Source organism: Falco peregrinus, chromosome 5, assembly GCF_023634155.1.
Source record: "Falco peregrinus isolate bFalPer1 chromosome 5, bFalPer1.pri, whole genome shotgun sequence".
NCBI classification, from domain to species: domain Eukaryota; kingdom Metazoa; phylum Chordata; class Aves; order Falconiformes; family Falconidae; genus Falco; species Falco peregrinus.
The window spans coordinates 98,231,040-98,244,515 of NC_073725.1; the positions used below are offsets into that span (position 1 = coordinate 98,231,040).

Below are 13,476 nucleotides of genomic sequence, written 5' to 3' on the forward strand. Positions count from 1 at the left end.
TGGAGCAGTGTTTCCATGTCTGACTGAGAAAGGTAGGTTCCTGTGTCCGACTTACAGGTGCTCAAGTTAGAGCACAGTCGCTGTGGGGCAATGACGGAAGGCAGAATCCTGCTGTTCCATGCTGACCAGCTGCTGCCTGGTGCATGTAAGCTGCAACTCTTGGAAAGTCGCAAACCTGACTGACCCACAGCATAAGGACAATAAGAGTCATCTTCATCTACTTCTGCTCAACTTCAAGGCCTTAGTCCAAATGTACAATCTCCAAGTAAAGTATTTGAAATACAATTTTTTGTCAAAATAATGCCTGCTCTCTGATTCCCATTCTTTGTTTTCCTGGTATTTTGTTTTGTTGTGGTTCATATTTGATTGTGTGGCACTGTTGCACTTTTTCTGTGGTCTGCACAGTGTCGACCACTTTTATTCTTGTCATTATTCAGTGTATGGTAGCAGGTTCTGTTGGCCATCCTGCCATGTGTGATACGACAGCTAGCCAATTACTTTTTTTCTAGCTTTAGTTCTTTAAACCTTTTTATTTTTGCTGAGCCAACACAGAACTACTATTACTGCTCTTAGTTCCTGAGTAAATCTTCATGTTTAATGGATCATTTGCATGGCATCTCTGCACAAGGGCTGGGGCTGGTGCAGCCTAATGCAGCCTATTACCCCTTCCATCCCAAAGCAGTATCCAGAGGAGGGAAGGGGGGTAAAAAATGTCACTCAGACCCTTGGCTTTTTAAATAACTTTCTTCTAGAGCTATGAAGTCCAGCTGCTTTCTAGCACTTAGCTTTTCTTAACATAATTAGAAGTTTAGACACAAGTTTACTTCACAAAACCAAACCTCAGATCTTCACACAAAAGCAGTCCAGGATTGGCAGACTTACTGCTGCTTGCAGTAGCCAAGCTTTTAATTTATTAATCTTCTGATAGTGCTGCAATGGGAACTGAACCTTTTAAATAGTGCCTTACTACTTTCAAAGCACTCTAAAGCACTTTCTAAAAAACCTGAGAGTCAATACTGCTTGGCGTCACAGTTGCAGGTAAAACTAACGGCTCTTGCTCTGTCAGCAGCTGTTCAAATGCTGCAACAAATGGCAGAACTTGGTAGGTTTTTTGGAGGAAGAGTCCGCTGGCTAGGCTACTAGCACACTCTCTTTGTTTTTGTGGGTTTTTTTGTTTTGTGGGTTTTTTGTTTTGTTTTGTTTTTTTTCAGAGCATGCAGGAAAATTTTGCTGTAGCCATTCTGTTTGTAGGACTTTCTTGCTTTGAAAATACTTGGAACCATTGCAGTGCCTCCCTGAGCAGAGTGGTTGTTTGGGATTGCCCCAGTGTTTCCTTTGGAGCATTTTACAGAGGGGAATGCTGTTACTTGTCTGCTCCTTCTCAGCGTGGCCTTCATTAGGTTAAAGCTCAGTTTCAGTCTGACTGATGCCTTGTGCAGCACTTCAAATAGGTGATAGGTTTGACTTCATTGCTGCAAGCATCACAGCCTGTTTTGGTTCATGGGGACAACAGGTGGCTTGGTTTTCCTGTGCATAGGGAGGGCTTTGCTGCGGGACGCATGGGTTGATCTCCTCCTGCACTTGGGAAGCATGTGCTTTGTGCTCTGGGAGTTGTTTGATTCCCAGGGGACTGAATGTGCCAGTGCATCTTCTGCCGCGGCCTGCCCGGGTGCTTTCAGCACTCCTGAAAGACACCTTTTCTCCATTCATCTTAATACTCTGGGGCTGTGAAGGCACTGGTAGGTGGGACTTGACCAGGTGTAATTAGCACCATGTTCTGTATAATCTTTGTAAAATGTGCCCCAGGTATTCCCAAGTTTCCCATAAGCTAAAATGACGATGGGTACCTGGCATACAGCAAATCTAGATCTGGGAGGAAGAAGTCCTGAGGCAGTGCCAGCACAGAGGTGCGTACCGCTACAGAAACATCCTATCCGACTGACGTGCAGCACATGCTGGTTTGCAGAGCCTCAGCGGCATAGGGAGATCCGTGGGTGCACGCTTAACACCTCATCCCTTGAGACACGTATTTATGGGTTTGTCTTTGAGCATGGGGAGGGATCTGACCCTGCCTAAGCTTTTTGCTGTGTTTGGGCAGCTGCTGGAGATGTATGGGGCTGTCCGTCTCCCTCCAAAGGCTTTCTGGTGGTGGGGTGGCTGTTGGACATGGGAGCTGTAATCCTGTCTCTGCTGTCAAGTCAGCGTGTAGCCTTGGGGCAGGCTGTTTAATCTCAGCTTGATCTCCTCTGAAAATCTGACCTTATTTCCCTGCTGTATAATTTTTACAGCCACATGAGGATTGAAGATTAATTAGTTAATGTCTGTGAAGCACTTTGAGTGTGTTATTTAAGGGTGAAGTATTACTATAATTCTCTAGGGGAGTGTCACCAAGTTTAATGTGTGTACTGGCATCTGTCCTTCCTTGAAACTTACGAATTCTGTTCCAGATCCTTTGATTTCTGTATCTTCATTATTCATTTTGCCCTAGTTTGGAACTCACTTTTCATTTGATTTGAATTAGAAACATACCTTCTATATGGCAATAGTATGTAAAACTAATTTTAGCCTTTGGGTACATTAGTAGTTTCAGCAGTATTTCTGGCGAAATACTACCGTAACCACTCCAGTCTGTAGAATTGAGGGACTGCTCCAATTATTTGTGTAATTTTCACTGCATGTACTTTTCTAGAATGACTATACCTTTTACATTTATTTTCATCCTGATACATCTGCACAACACTTAGAGGGAAACTGTAATGACTCTCAGCAGTGAAGAGTATGCTCAGAAGGGTGCTTACCTTTGTTCCCCATATTGGCTAAGGAAATATTTGAAAAAACACACAGACCTGCACATGTGCAATGTTTCTTTGGAGAGCTAGCCATTACAGTGTGGGATGGAAAGCTGGCATTCTTGCCTGTGCCTCTAAGATATACTGCTTTGTGTATTTTGACTTCAGGTTTTCTGTTCTCTTCTGCGCAGAGTTTATCCTGTGACTTTTGCTGTGCTTCTTATCCCTTAATTCCTTGCTCTTTCCTATCTCTAATGCTGTCATCAACTGTTGTTTAGTGGAAAGCTGGCAAATATGTGAACTAATCATCCTCCCATCTGAAGTTTTCTCTCCAGGGATCTTTAGAAGGTAATTTATTTTCTCTAGATCAAGGTGGCAGAAATCACATAGTCTTCATTTTGCTGATTCCATGCAAGGCCATTTGATATTTTTAAAGCTGTCCCACTTCTTATTAATAATCTGTCCTACCCTCTAAATATGTAATCTGTTCATGTCCACTCCAATAATTTATTATACATCTTGCTTTCAGAAGAAACCCTGTTGTCAAATAGGTGGCCTTTTGGACAGCTCAGGAATCCTGAGACAATGGCTGGGCAAATTTGTCTGTAGTCTAAGGCTATCCTTGCTGAGGACCAGAGCAATGGGACAGCAGGGGACAAAGCCCCATGGGAAGGGTGGCATTAGCCTGGTAGTACAACCAGCAGCACCTGAGTTTTTGTTAGGGTTGCTGGAGGGCGCAGGAGCTGTGCCTGGATGCAGTTTTTCCCATCTGCTGTCTGCAGGCTGTTGTGAAAGGCCCTCAAGGGAGGAATTGCAAGTTCTCCATTTGTTCTTGCTTCTTTGGCCTTGGCATCAAGGCACTGTTATTTGGTGTGAAAACTGCTTTTCTACGCTGCAGCTTGTCACATAACTGGTGGTTTAGGTCTAGAATGGATTAAATATGACTCCACTCCAGCCCCTGTATATTGTGTTTATAGATAACTGTTTGTTGATCCATATGGGAATTGCTTTCCATTTTTAGCATCTATATAAAAATCCATGCTATATATAAATATGTAGCCTTTATAAGGACCTGAAACTTCTTCCCACAGTGCTGACGTGTTTACAGGAGTGTGTGGGGGATGAGAACAACACTAAAATCCAACATTCAGTGTCCTTAAGACCTGCCTTCTGACACAAAGTTCACTCAGTCTGTCACAGGCCAATTTTTTTAGTCAGACAATATACTTCTGAATACTTTAGGGAGGCCTGGAATGACCTAGTCATCTAGATAACTGCCTCATGGTTAGAAGTAATGGGAAGGCAGATGCCAGCCGTTACAGAAGTGTCAATAGAGAAGCATTTGTCTGTGTTGCTCACTCTGAAGTTAATTTGCACAGACAGAATTATTGCTTAATTTCATCTGGTGGCGTTGAGAATAAAACTTGTGTCGGGGGGAGGCTTTTCAGTGCTGTTCCTCTGAGACTTGTGCCAGCCCTTCTTCCCTGTCTCTTCAGGAAGGCTGCTCACAAGCTGGCAGGGGGGTTGTGGTTATGTGGGAGTTGAAGCATGCTGGGCTCTGAACTCAGTATTAATTTTTGCATTGTAGAAGTGCATGGGAACTCTCCTGAGTCCAGGACCCTGTGCACTAGAAGCAGGCAGTGAAAAGGCCATGTGTGTCCCACGCAGTTCAGTCTCAGAGTAAGAGAGGGCCAACAAATAACAAGACTGTGCTCAGGCTGGCAGGGACAAGTGAGCAGTCACATCATCCAGCAGTGCCTCAGCACCAGTCCAGCCTCTGTCGTTGCATCATCCGTCACAGCACGGACTCTGTGCTGACACTGGGGAAAGGATGACTTTCAGTCTTACTGTTTCTCCAGCACCGTCTCGGGACTGGTGAAGACAGCTCTTTCATAGCTGTACCTCCCCAGTGTAAGTACTGTTGCAAACAGTAGCTTGCACTTGGTCAGCCTTCTGGAAACTGTCGTCTATGTTCTCATTTGTAAAAGGAGTGAACTATAACTTTGTATAACTCCTAAACTTGCTTTTTTGCATGGTTATATAAAATACAAATATCCTGAGATAAAAATGAGTATTTTGGTGTAATCAGCTTCCATAAATATTTCATTGGTGTAATTATTTTCTTGCTTGGCTTATGCCTGATAAAAGTACAAAATCTAATTCATTTCTGGAGTGTCTGCTTGAAATAAGTGTGTGGATGTATTTGTAAAACCTATTAAAAGAAAGAGGAGAAAAAAATAGTCGTGCAGGGAACAAACATCCAGTAATTTTCAGCAACATGAGATGAAATTGAAAAATACCCTTCCAAATTTGTGAAAATCTCAGCAGTTTACTTGATTAAAAAGGTATTTTGAAATGTAAGTTGTTGGAACATATAGAAAGAACAAATCAGATCTGAATACCTTTCCCCTTTTTTCTCCCCTTTTCATTTTAAAGATCTGTGCTAGAGAGCTGATACGCAATACTGCAGCAGGTCTGAAAAATCTCCCTTAAACCCCTGTAAAAATTACTGTGGTTCATTTGGATTTAGGGATTTAGGGATGTTTTTTCCTCTTTTTTACATTTTGGTTTTGCTTTTTTCCCCATCATCTCATCTCCTTTATTTTTTTCAGTGAATGATAGAGCATGCTATAAAATCAAGGTTTTTTTTCTTAACGATAAACTTCATCAGAGAGGAATTTTTCAGAGTGTTTTTCCTCTGTCTGAGGGACTGAACTGAACTGGAGCACGTATATGAATTCTTCATCCTTTGTCCAATTTTGTGAGGTCTTTTCCCCTTTAATTAGGCTATCTTTTTTTGTTCTTACATCCACACCAAAAAAACCCAGCTGATGTCAGCAGGCTCAGATCACCATGGAGATCTTCCTAAAGTAAAATCTGATATTAGTTACTCTTGGCCAGTAACAAAGCATTATGGATCAACAAAAGCCAGCTCTCTAAAATCCCAAATCCTCTTGGATGTTTCATACCTCATAGGAAGAAGCTATAAGTTGATGTCCTGGTCCCTGATAAAGCCCAAAGCTTCAGCTCCCTCCGGAATTGCAGAGTATATTACTTATTAAACTTGCATGAAAACAAGAGATTCTTATGTTGTAAAGGTAGCAAAGAGAGGCTGGGTGTATTAAACTTGATTTCCACCAGGGTGATCTTGGCACTAAGAGCAAATACTGCCATGTGACGAGAGAATAATTGACAGGAATGGATATATTTGGGTCTGAACGCAGGCTGCTGCAATGAGTGGTTACTTGCTTGCATGGAGCAGGGCTTTGTGCTTCAAGACTCTAACGCAAGTACCCAGTGGGTGGCAGTGTACTAGCTTTGGATGAGGCATGTTCTTTTTGTGTTGTGTGGTTAGGTTTTTTCGTTGGTGGTTTTTTTTTTCCTTTTTTTTTTTTTTAATTCTCCAGCTAGTTTCCATGGTGATGACTGCAGCTTTGATGCCTGTGCAAAAGTGGAGAGGGAAAGAGAAATAAGAGGGCGATATTGCATTAAACTAGGAGTTGAGTAACCTATGGCAGTCACAGTGGTCACAGCAAACAGCAAGTTCTGCCAATAAGAAACGAGTAGACACAGAAATCATGGATGCCTAAAGAGCAGCTTCCAACAAGCTGTTCTAGTAGAGTGGTCTCAAGGCAGCAATAAACCTGAAGGATTTAGAGGGGAAAAACAAGGCAAACTTGTTATGTATTTACATTAGCTGAACTGGACTCACTGCTGGAGTTTTTAGAAGATTTTTGCATTACACAGGAAAAGTTGTGATAAAAATAATAACAAATACACAGTAAAATTGAACTTGGATTCTCCTGCCAGATACATCTAAATAATATCATGGATTTAAATGCCAGGTCAGAGAAGCATTAAGTTTTACAAACTCATTCAAGTTTTGCATTGAAGCAATTTTATTTTCTGGTAAAAGGAGTGGTGGTGAGGGTTGAAATTTGGTTTTGTTAAAACTATACCCAAAATTCTTTTGCACACATTGTCCCTCCTCTGCAGCAGTAACCTTCAAATTACACAGCAGAGGTCTTAAATTCATGCACTGCAGTTATTGTCAATACTGTTGACTTTGCACTGTAATCGTTTGTGACTGCTATGAGATGTGGCTGAATTTAATGCCTGCAGTCTATAACTTATCGGTGTAGATTTATCCAGGTCTGTTTTGTGTAAAATCTACTGATCAAGGGGTGCTACAGGTCTGTTTCTCAGACCTGCCTCTTCCTCACTGCTTCAATTGAAACGGCTTGTCCCACTTAGCTTGAGCAGAGCCTGTCAGATGGAGAAGGGTCTGGTGGCTCTTGCGTGGGGGCAGAAGCCAAATTCCTACCACGCACTGCACCATCTGGAGCTCTGAAACCATGCTATTTGTTTGAAATTTAACTGTGTATCAAAAGTTTTGGTTGATTTTTTTTTTTGATTTTTTTTTTTGAGGGGAGAAAAAAAAAATAATGGGAGGATTTTCGGAGGGATGCTTTACCAGTGCAGCTTGTGGGACTGTGCATACAGGTCACTGTGCTCTTTCTCCAAGCTTCCCTAGGCTTCCCATAAAACTGTATCCTAAATCCATCATTGATGATGTCCTATGTTTTCTTAGTTTTTCTGTCTCCCTCCATCATCTCTCGTCACCTTTGCCTTCAGGCTTCTTGACCAGCATCCAGGTACCAGCAGAAGTCTCCCTGCATGCAACGTGATCCTGCCTCACTGAGTATCTCACCAGTCCCTGAAACAATTTTCCCTGATATTGCTAAGAACACCTCTCGGTCTCCTGCCTTCCACAGCAGATCTGCAACATACCTGTCTTTCCTCCAAATCATGCTCAATATGCGTCCTCATGTGGTACAGCAGGAATACCTGAGCATACCTCACTTCTGTGGTGGTTGGATTTAAAGCTTCATGTCTAATGTCAATTATTTGGTTTTGAGGTAGAGATACATGTAGTAGGAGTTGCAAAACTGTTGTTCGAAGGAGAGACAGTTGCCTCTGATTGCTGGAGGGGGCAACATGGATTACAAACCTTGTTCACAGAAATTGCTGTGTTAGTGTTTCTCAGCGTTCATTCTGGTTTTCTAAAGGATGAAACAGGAGGAAAGTCAGCCTTTCTTCAGCTCTGTGTGCATGCGTATGCACAGGAGGTAGGCTAGAGTCTCAATAAGTGGCAGGTTTGAGCAGGAGATGAAAAGAAAGTAACGAAAGAGACTGCTGGATCTTTTCCTTTTCTGAGGTTGCTCTGTCTCTGGATGTACCTTTCTCTCTCTCATTCTCAGTACACACAGTTCTTTAATGAAAGATGATAAGTTGCATTAGTAATATGCTTCCCGGTCCTCAAAGCAGCTCTTCCATATGGGGGATGTTTGGGCATTGCTGACTATGACTCTTAAACAAGTGATCTTTATATCAAAGGGTGGCTAAGCAAGATTAATTACAATTTCCCTCTGTGTTTAATACAGATTATCTGTATTTTTCTTCTGTAGATTTAAGTTACATTTTCAGGAAGTTGACTTGGTCAAATTGACTTCATGGGCATGAAAACTTCATTGCCATTATGGAAAATCAGCTCTCTCAGAGGAGCTGTTTTTTGGACTTATGCAGGTTCTTGCAAGCTGTTTGAATGATGCTAAATATATTGCAGCCAAGGAAGGCTGACAAGGATCATAGCTGCCAAATTTCTAATAGCGACTTTGTAATTTCATTGCTTTTTCAGCAACAAAGAGAAGAAAAATACTATTAACTTGGCAAAATTTGGTTTTCTGCGTTTCTTAGGGTGTGGTAACAATCCTTACTAAAATAACTGAAAACCGGCAAAAATATAACCTGCTTTCAACAAAAAATAAAGCTATGTAACCCGACCAGTATCTAAAATTGATGCGTGACTTTCCTTGTTGAAATACATCACCCTTCTCCAAATGAATTAGACAGACTGAGACTCAAGACTTGAGGATTAGCAGAGGACTTAATTAAAACATCATCAGTGTTGTCCCTGCAGAATCAAAATCCTGACACTCTAGTTACTGAACTATATTTCAGCCTTAATTTTAAATGACTGACTTTTACCTTACAGGGATCAGCACTTAGAAACTTAAACATGGCTTTCTTTTCAGAATTGTTTCTTCACGTGTATTTGCAGATCAAAATAATTCTCACCATTTTATTAGTTCTGTGATCCCATTTTCAGGTTACTACAATGCATTTGTAATTTTGGCAAGTTAATGATACTTACTCTCTTGGCATTCAAAAATGCAGTATTAATAGTTGAACAAAGTCTTTTGGATTTGCAGCATTCATCCTCCCCAGAGGTACATGTTTCCCAGAAGACTGAAGACTACTATCAGTTTGGCTCTAGCCTGTCAAATAAGCCTAAGGAGTGCATACCCATTTCAAATACTAAGCTTCAACAAGAAGTCTTCTTTTTCCAGTCTTGGCAAGGAACACTTAAGTCAATAAAAATTTAAAGTTAAAAATGCCAAGTCAAACAAGTTCAGTCATTTGGTAGTAAAGAGAAGAGAGCTCAGGTGCCCAGGGTTAGTTATGATCAGGTTTCCAAACTGGGGACAAGAAACTGACAAGTTCTTGTCATATTATGATTGTTTGGCCTGCTTTGTTTGTTGTATATTTATGTAACAGAAGATACTGCAGCAGCTGGTGTTTGGTGCAGCTTTTGGTACTCTCTGGTAGAGTTTGGCTGTGTGTAGCTAAACCAGGGCTTCGCATAACATGTACGTGCTGCGCAAGGGGAGTGATAAGAAAGATTTCTGTAAGATTTTTTGGGGGTAAGTCAAATGCATGAAAAAGAGTATGCATTAAATCAGGGGTCTCGAACTACAGCCTGTGGGATGGATACGGCCCCCCAGGGTCCTCAGTCCAGCCCCCGGTATTTACAGACACCCCCCACCCCCCCAGCCGGGGGTTGGAGGGGGAAACCAAGCAGCCGCAGATGACTGCCTGCCACTTCATCCGCGCACCGGCCCCTTGTTTAAAAAGTTTGAGGACCCCTGCGTTAAATGATGGAAAACATCTGATTTTCAAAAGGCTGCAATGAATTACAAATAAGCTTAATTTTACATATTTTAAAGTTTAAGGAGAACTTGTCTCAGTTCTTGATTTTCTTCCTGAATTGAGACTGCCCTATGCACATTTTTATAGCAGGTGGTGAGAGCCTGCCTTTCTAGGAGCTTTAAAATCAGTTTTGTTATTTAACCAACTCAAGCTTCCCTGAAATTGTAGGAACCAAATCTTCACATCGCCTTCAGCCTTTCCATGTTCTTCATCTGGCATGTTAAACAGTTTGTGGCCAGCCCTGTGCCACTAAATGCGTGACATTTGTTAGAAGTTTTGCTATGCTGAGTAATAGTGGAGGGAGGATATATTTTGTAGGCAAAATGTCTTTTTTCATGGTTACCTGCAGTTTCAGGAGATTGGATTTGACTTAGATGGTGGCCTTCAGCATGATGTTCCTCAAATGATTATGTGGAGATGTGACTACCTTGACTTGCAGTCTAACAGTCTGGGTTCGTAAGTGTTATTTTCTATTAATTCTGTAATTGCCTGGGTCTATTCTCTGTCTGCAGTCTGAAATAACATATTCAAAATAAATCAAACACGTTTGGAGTAGCTTCTATCTTTGTGACTTGTGGTTAGGACCATTTTCTGAGCTGTGCCAATGTAGTGATTATAATAGAAAGACTTTAAGAAAATAATGACTGTACCATATCCCAGGAGTGAATGGCTGAAACTTAAAAGTCAAGTGAAGAATGTCTTATAAAACTGGTCTCGGTTTGCCTTCAAATGTGAGTAAATTAGGTGTAGTGCCACTCAAGTCAGCTCAGAAAGAACGTAAATGATAACAGTGTGTGGTCCAGTATTTCAGGCGGTGCCAGTTTAAGGGGTTCAGCTAACTTGCATAGTCTTCGATTCAGGTCTCTGAATGTCACTTCAAGATTCTTCCATGTTTCGGATATAACACTTCCCAGTCACTTGCAATTTAAGTGGAACTCCTAGGCATAGACTACTTAGTAAAAATGACCTATCCGTGACTGTTAGAAAATTTAAAAGGGCAAATGTTCTGGATTACTTCTAAATGTCAACATTGAATCTACTTGATTTCCCACAATAAAGGCACGTACGAATGTAGATGAAATGCACATCAGAGCAGGTTTCCCAGTTTGCTGGCTGACCAGATTAAAAGACTGCAAGAAATTTCAAATTGCTTTTGGTCAGTAAGGATTTTCTCCCCTTGTTGTCTGCGTAAGTTTCCTTCTGGGAATGCATGCGGCCTCTTTGATGGCTGCATGTTTAAATTATTTACCAAGCATTGATCTTATTTTTTTGTCTGGCATCAGCCTGAAGCTACCCATACAATGGATAGGCAGCAGTACTGGAGACCAGCTATGTAAAGTAACATCTTAGTTGGCTATTTGGGTCCCACAAGCCTCCTAACCACAAGTGAAAAAGCACAAACCGTGCCTATGTTCATGTCCCGGCTATGCATGCAAGCGAAAGATTTCCTTGTGGCTTTTACATTAATGTGCTCTAAACTGCTAAGTCAGAGCTCTTATATTCCCCTTGAGCTGGCAGCACAGGCCAGCTCCTTTTAATCCACACATTTTAAAGTGTGTTGGTTTTGGAAAGATGTTTAGCAACTTCCCTTTCGAATCCAGACATAGAGGTCTCTTTCCAGAATTGATGACCTGCACTCAAGTGAACCACTCTGCCTCTGAGCTTTGTGAAAGACCAAGTCTGTGAGTTCAGGGATCACCTTTCCAAATGGGGCCTCATAAAAGGCAAGGTGAAAGGAAGGGCAGCTTGAAGGGGAAAAAAAATAGATGAACCTCAAGTGTTTGGTTTGGCAAGAAACTGTGCAAGTTCATTGTGCTTTAAAAACTTTTACTGCACTCTCCCCTGTTTTAATTATACCTTATTTTTATTACTTTCATCATGTATTAATATATAAAGCGTGTGGATGTGGCACTGTACAAGTGTGACTTAGTTTCGCGAGTCTCAATTTCTCTCATCCATCAAACTGGAGGTATGGAAGGAGTGATGTCCTTGTGGCTTTCCTCCCCTTGGCCTGCTAGGCTGGTGGTGGTACCCACTACGAATGGCTCCGTACTCACCATACAGGGTTGCAGGATTAACAGAGCAAAACTACAGCTTCGCTCTCCTGAGTACTTACAATCAATGCAGTTATCCAGCCAGCACTGACACCTCTCCCTGCTGCCTTGTACTGCATGCAGGGGGGATGCCCTGCTCGTGGGCTGGGGGTGGCAGCTGGGTAGAGCATGTACCAGCAGTTGTGCTGGCCTTCATGGTCCACTGTGGGGATCGACAGAATGTTTTTTGTGTCTCATCTACGTGAGAAACTTGAGTTGTGCTGTTAAGGCCTTAATTTGGTCTTTGCTTATAATCCTTCCAAGGCTTCTGCACTTGCTGTGTACTGGTGGTCATTCTTTTTCATTTGTGACCCATATAATCATGATTGCACCAGGATTTGCTGGTGTATCTCATTACTGATTCCTGCATGAATGTTTCTCGGTGAGGCATTTTATTTCTTTTTACATGTCTGGAAGAAATTACTTGGTTTCTTCAGTATTTCAGTAGGCTGTCTGAGTTAGAATTCTTTGAAGGCCTCTCTTAGTGGGGTTAGCAATTGCTACAAACAAGTTTTATACTGTCTTAGGAATAAACATATTGGATATGTCATATAAAGTCTTCCTATATTTGCAGTTTTTAAAAAAAAATCTCTTTATGTAGGCAAAGCAAATGCTAAGACATTTTGCTTGCAGTCTGCTGATGGCTTTTGCAGACATTAAAAGTATTGCTACTTCCACTTGATTGATCAAGTGAGTTGCAATGAAATTTAATTTTGCTATGTCATTTACAATAGTTAGTAGAGTCAGAATACCTATTATGATGCAGGCCCATTGCACATAGTTTTGGACTTTGGGATATGTGCATAATCTCAGAGACTCATCTTTAGTGCTGAGATGCTGGTGCTTGACTGTAGACAGTATTTGGAAGGGTTTATCTACCATATTCATGGCATGCACCATTTACTTCCTTTCTAACTAGTCATTTTTCAAGGCATAAATACCTTACTTTCATCCAGTGCAGGCTCATGAAATCAGAACACTCTTCTCAACCTTTCAAATTCATTAAAATAAAGAAACTTTTAATTTGTATCCAGATGTCTGAAGACATACTCAGACACAAAAAGTATGTGAGAGAAGACTTGTGCATGTGTAAATAATAAGCCAGGGAAATACAGTTAGAATCACTTTTGGTTCCAGAAGGGAGACATGTGGGTTCAAATTAAATGTTTTTCTCCAAGTCTCACTCATTTCTTGAGCTAATGCCAAGTGTCTGATTTAAAAATTCAGTGTTATCCTTGCATTGCAGTTATGTCAGACCTGCTTTTTTCAATATATAGGTGAATGAAGAAAACATCAAAATAAACATGTTGTTACTCCTTTCAATGTGAGTAGTTAGATAATATTCTCAGGGTCTTGTAACTTATCACAGCCGTGAGAACAAATTGCTGATGGAGCCTGATGTATTTTATTGTAATTCAGCTTATTTGCAAGTGCATTCCAAGTTCTACTTAATAGATGCATTTTTACCTCTATCACAGGAACTAATTAAAAATATTCTGGATAACTAAAGATAGGTGTTCTAGAAGAGAGACAGATATTGAAGT

At 41.2% G+C, this 13,476-nt stretch overlaps 1 protein-coding gene across 24 annotated transcripts in view; it reads left to right on the plus strand.

Moving 5' to 3' along the window:
- MAGI1 (membrane associated guanylate kinase, WW and PDZ domain containing 1) overlaps positions 1-13,476 on the plus strand; it is a 355,883-nt gene that overhangs the window by 130,591 nt on the left and 211,816 nt on the right. The window lies entirely within an intron of this gene.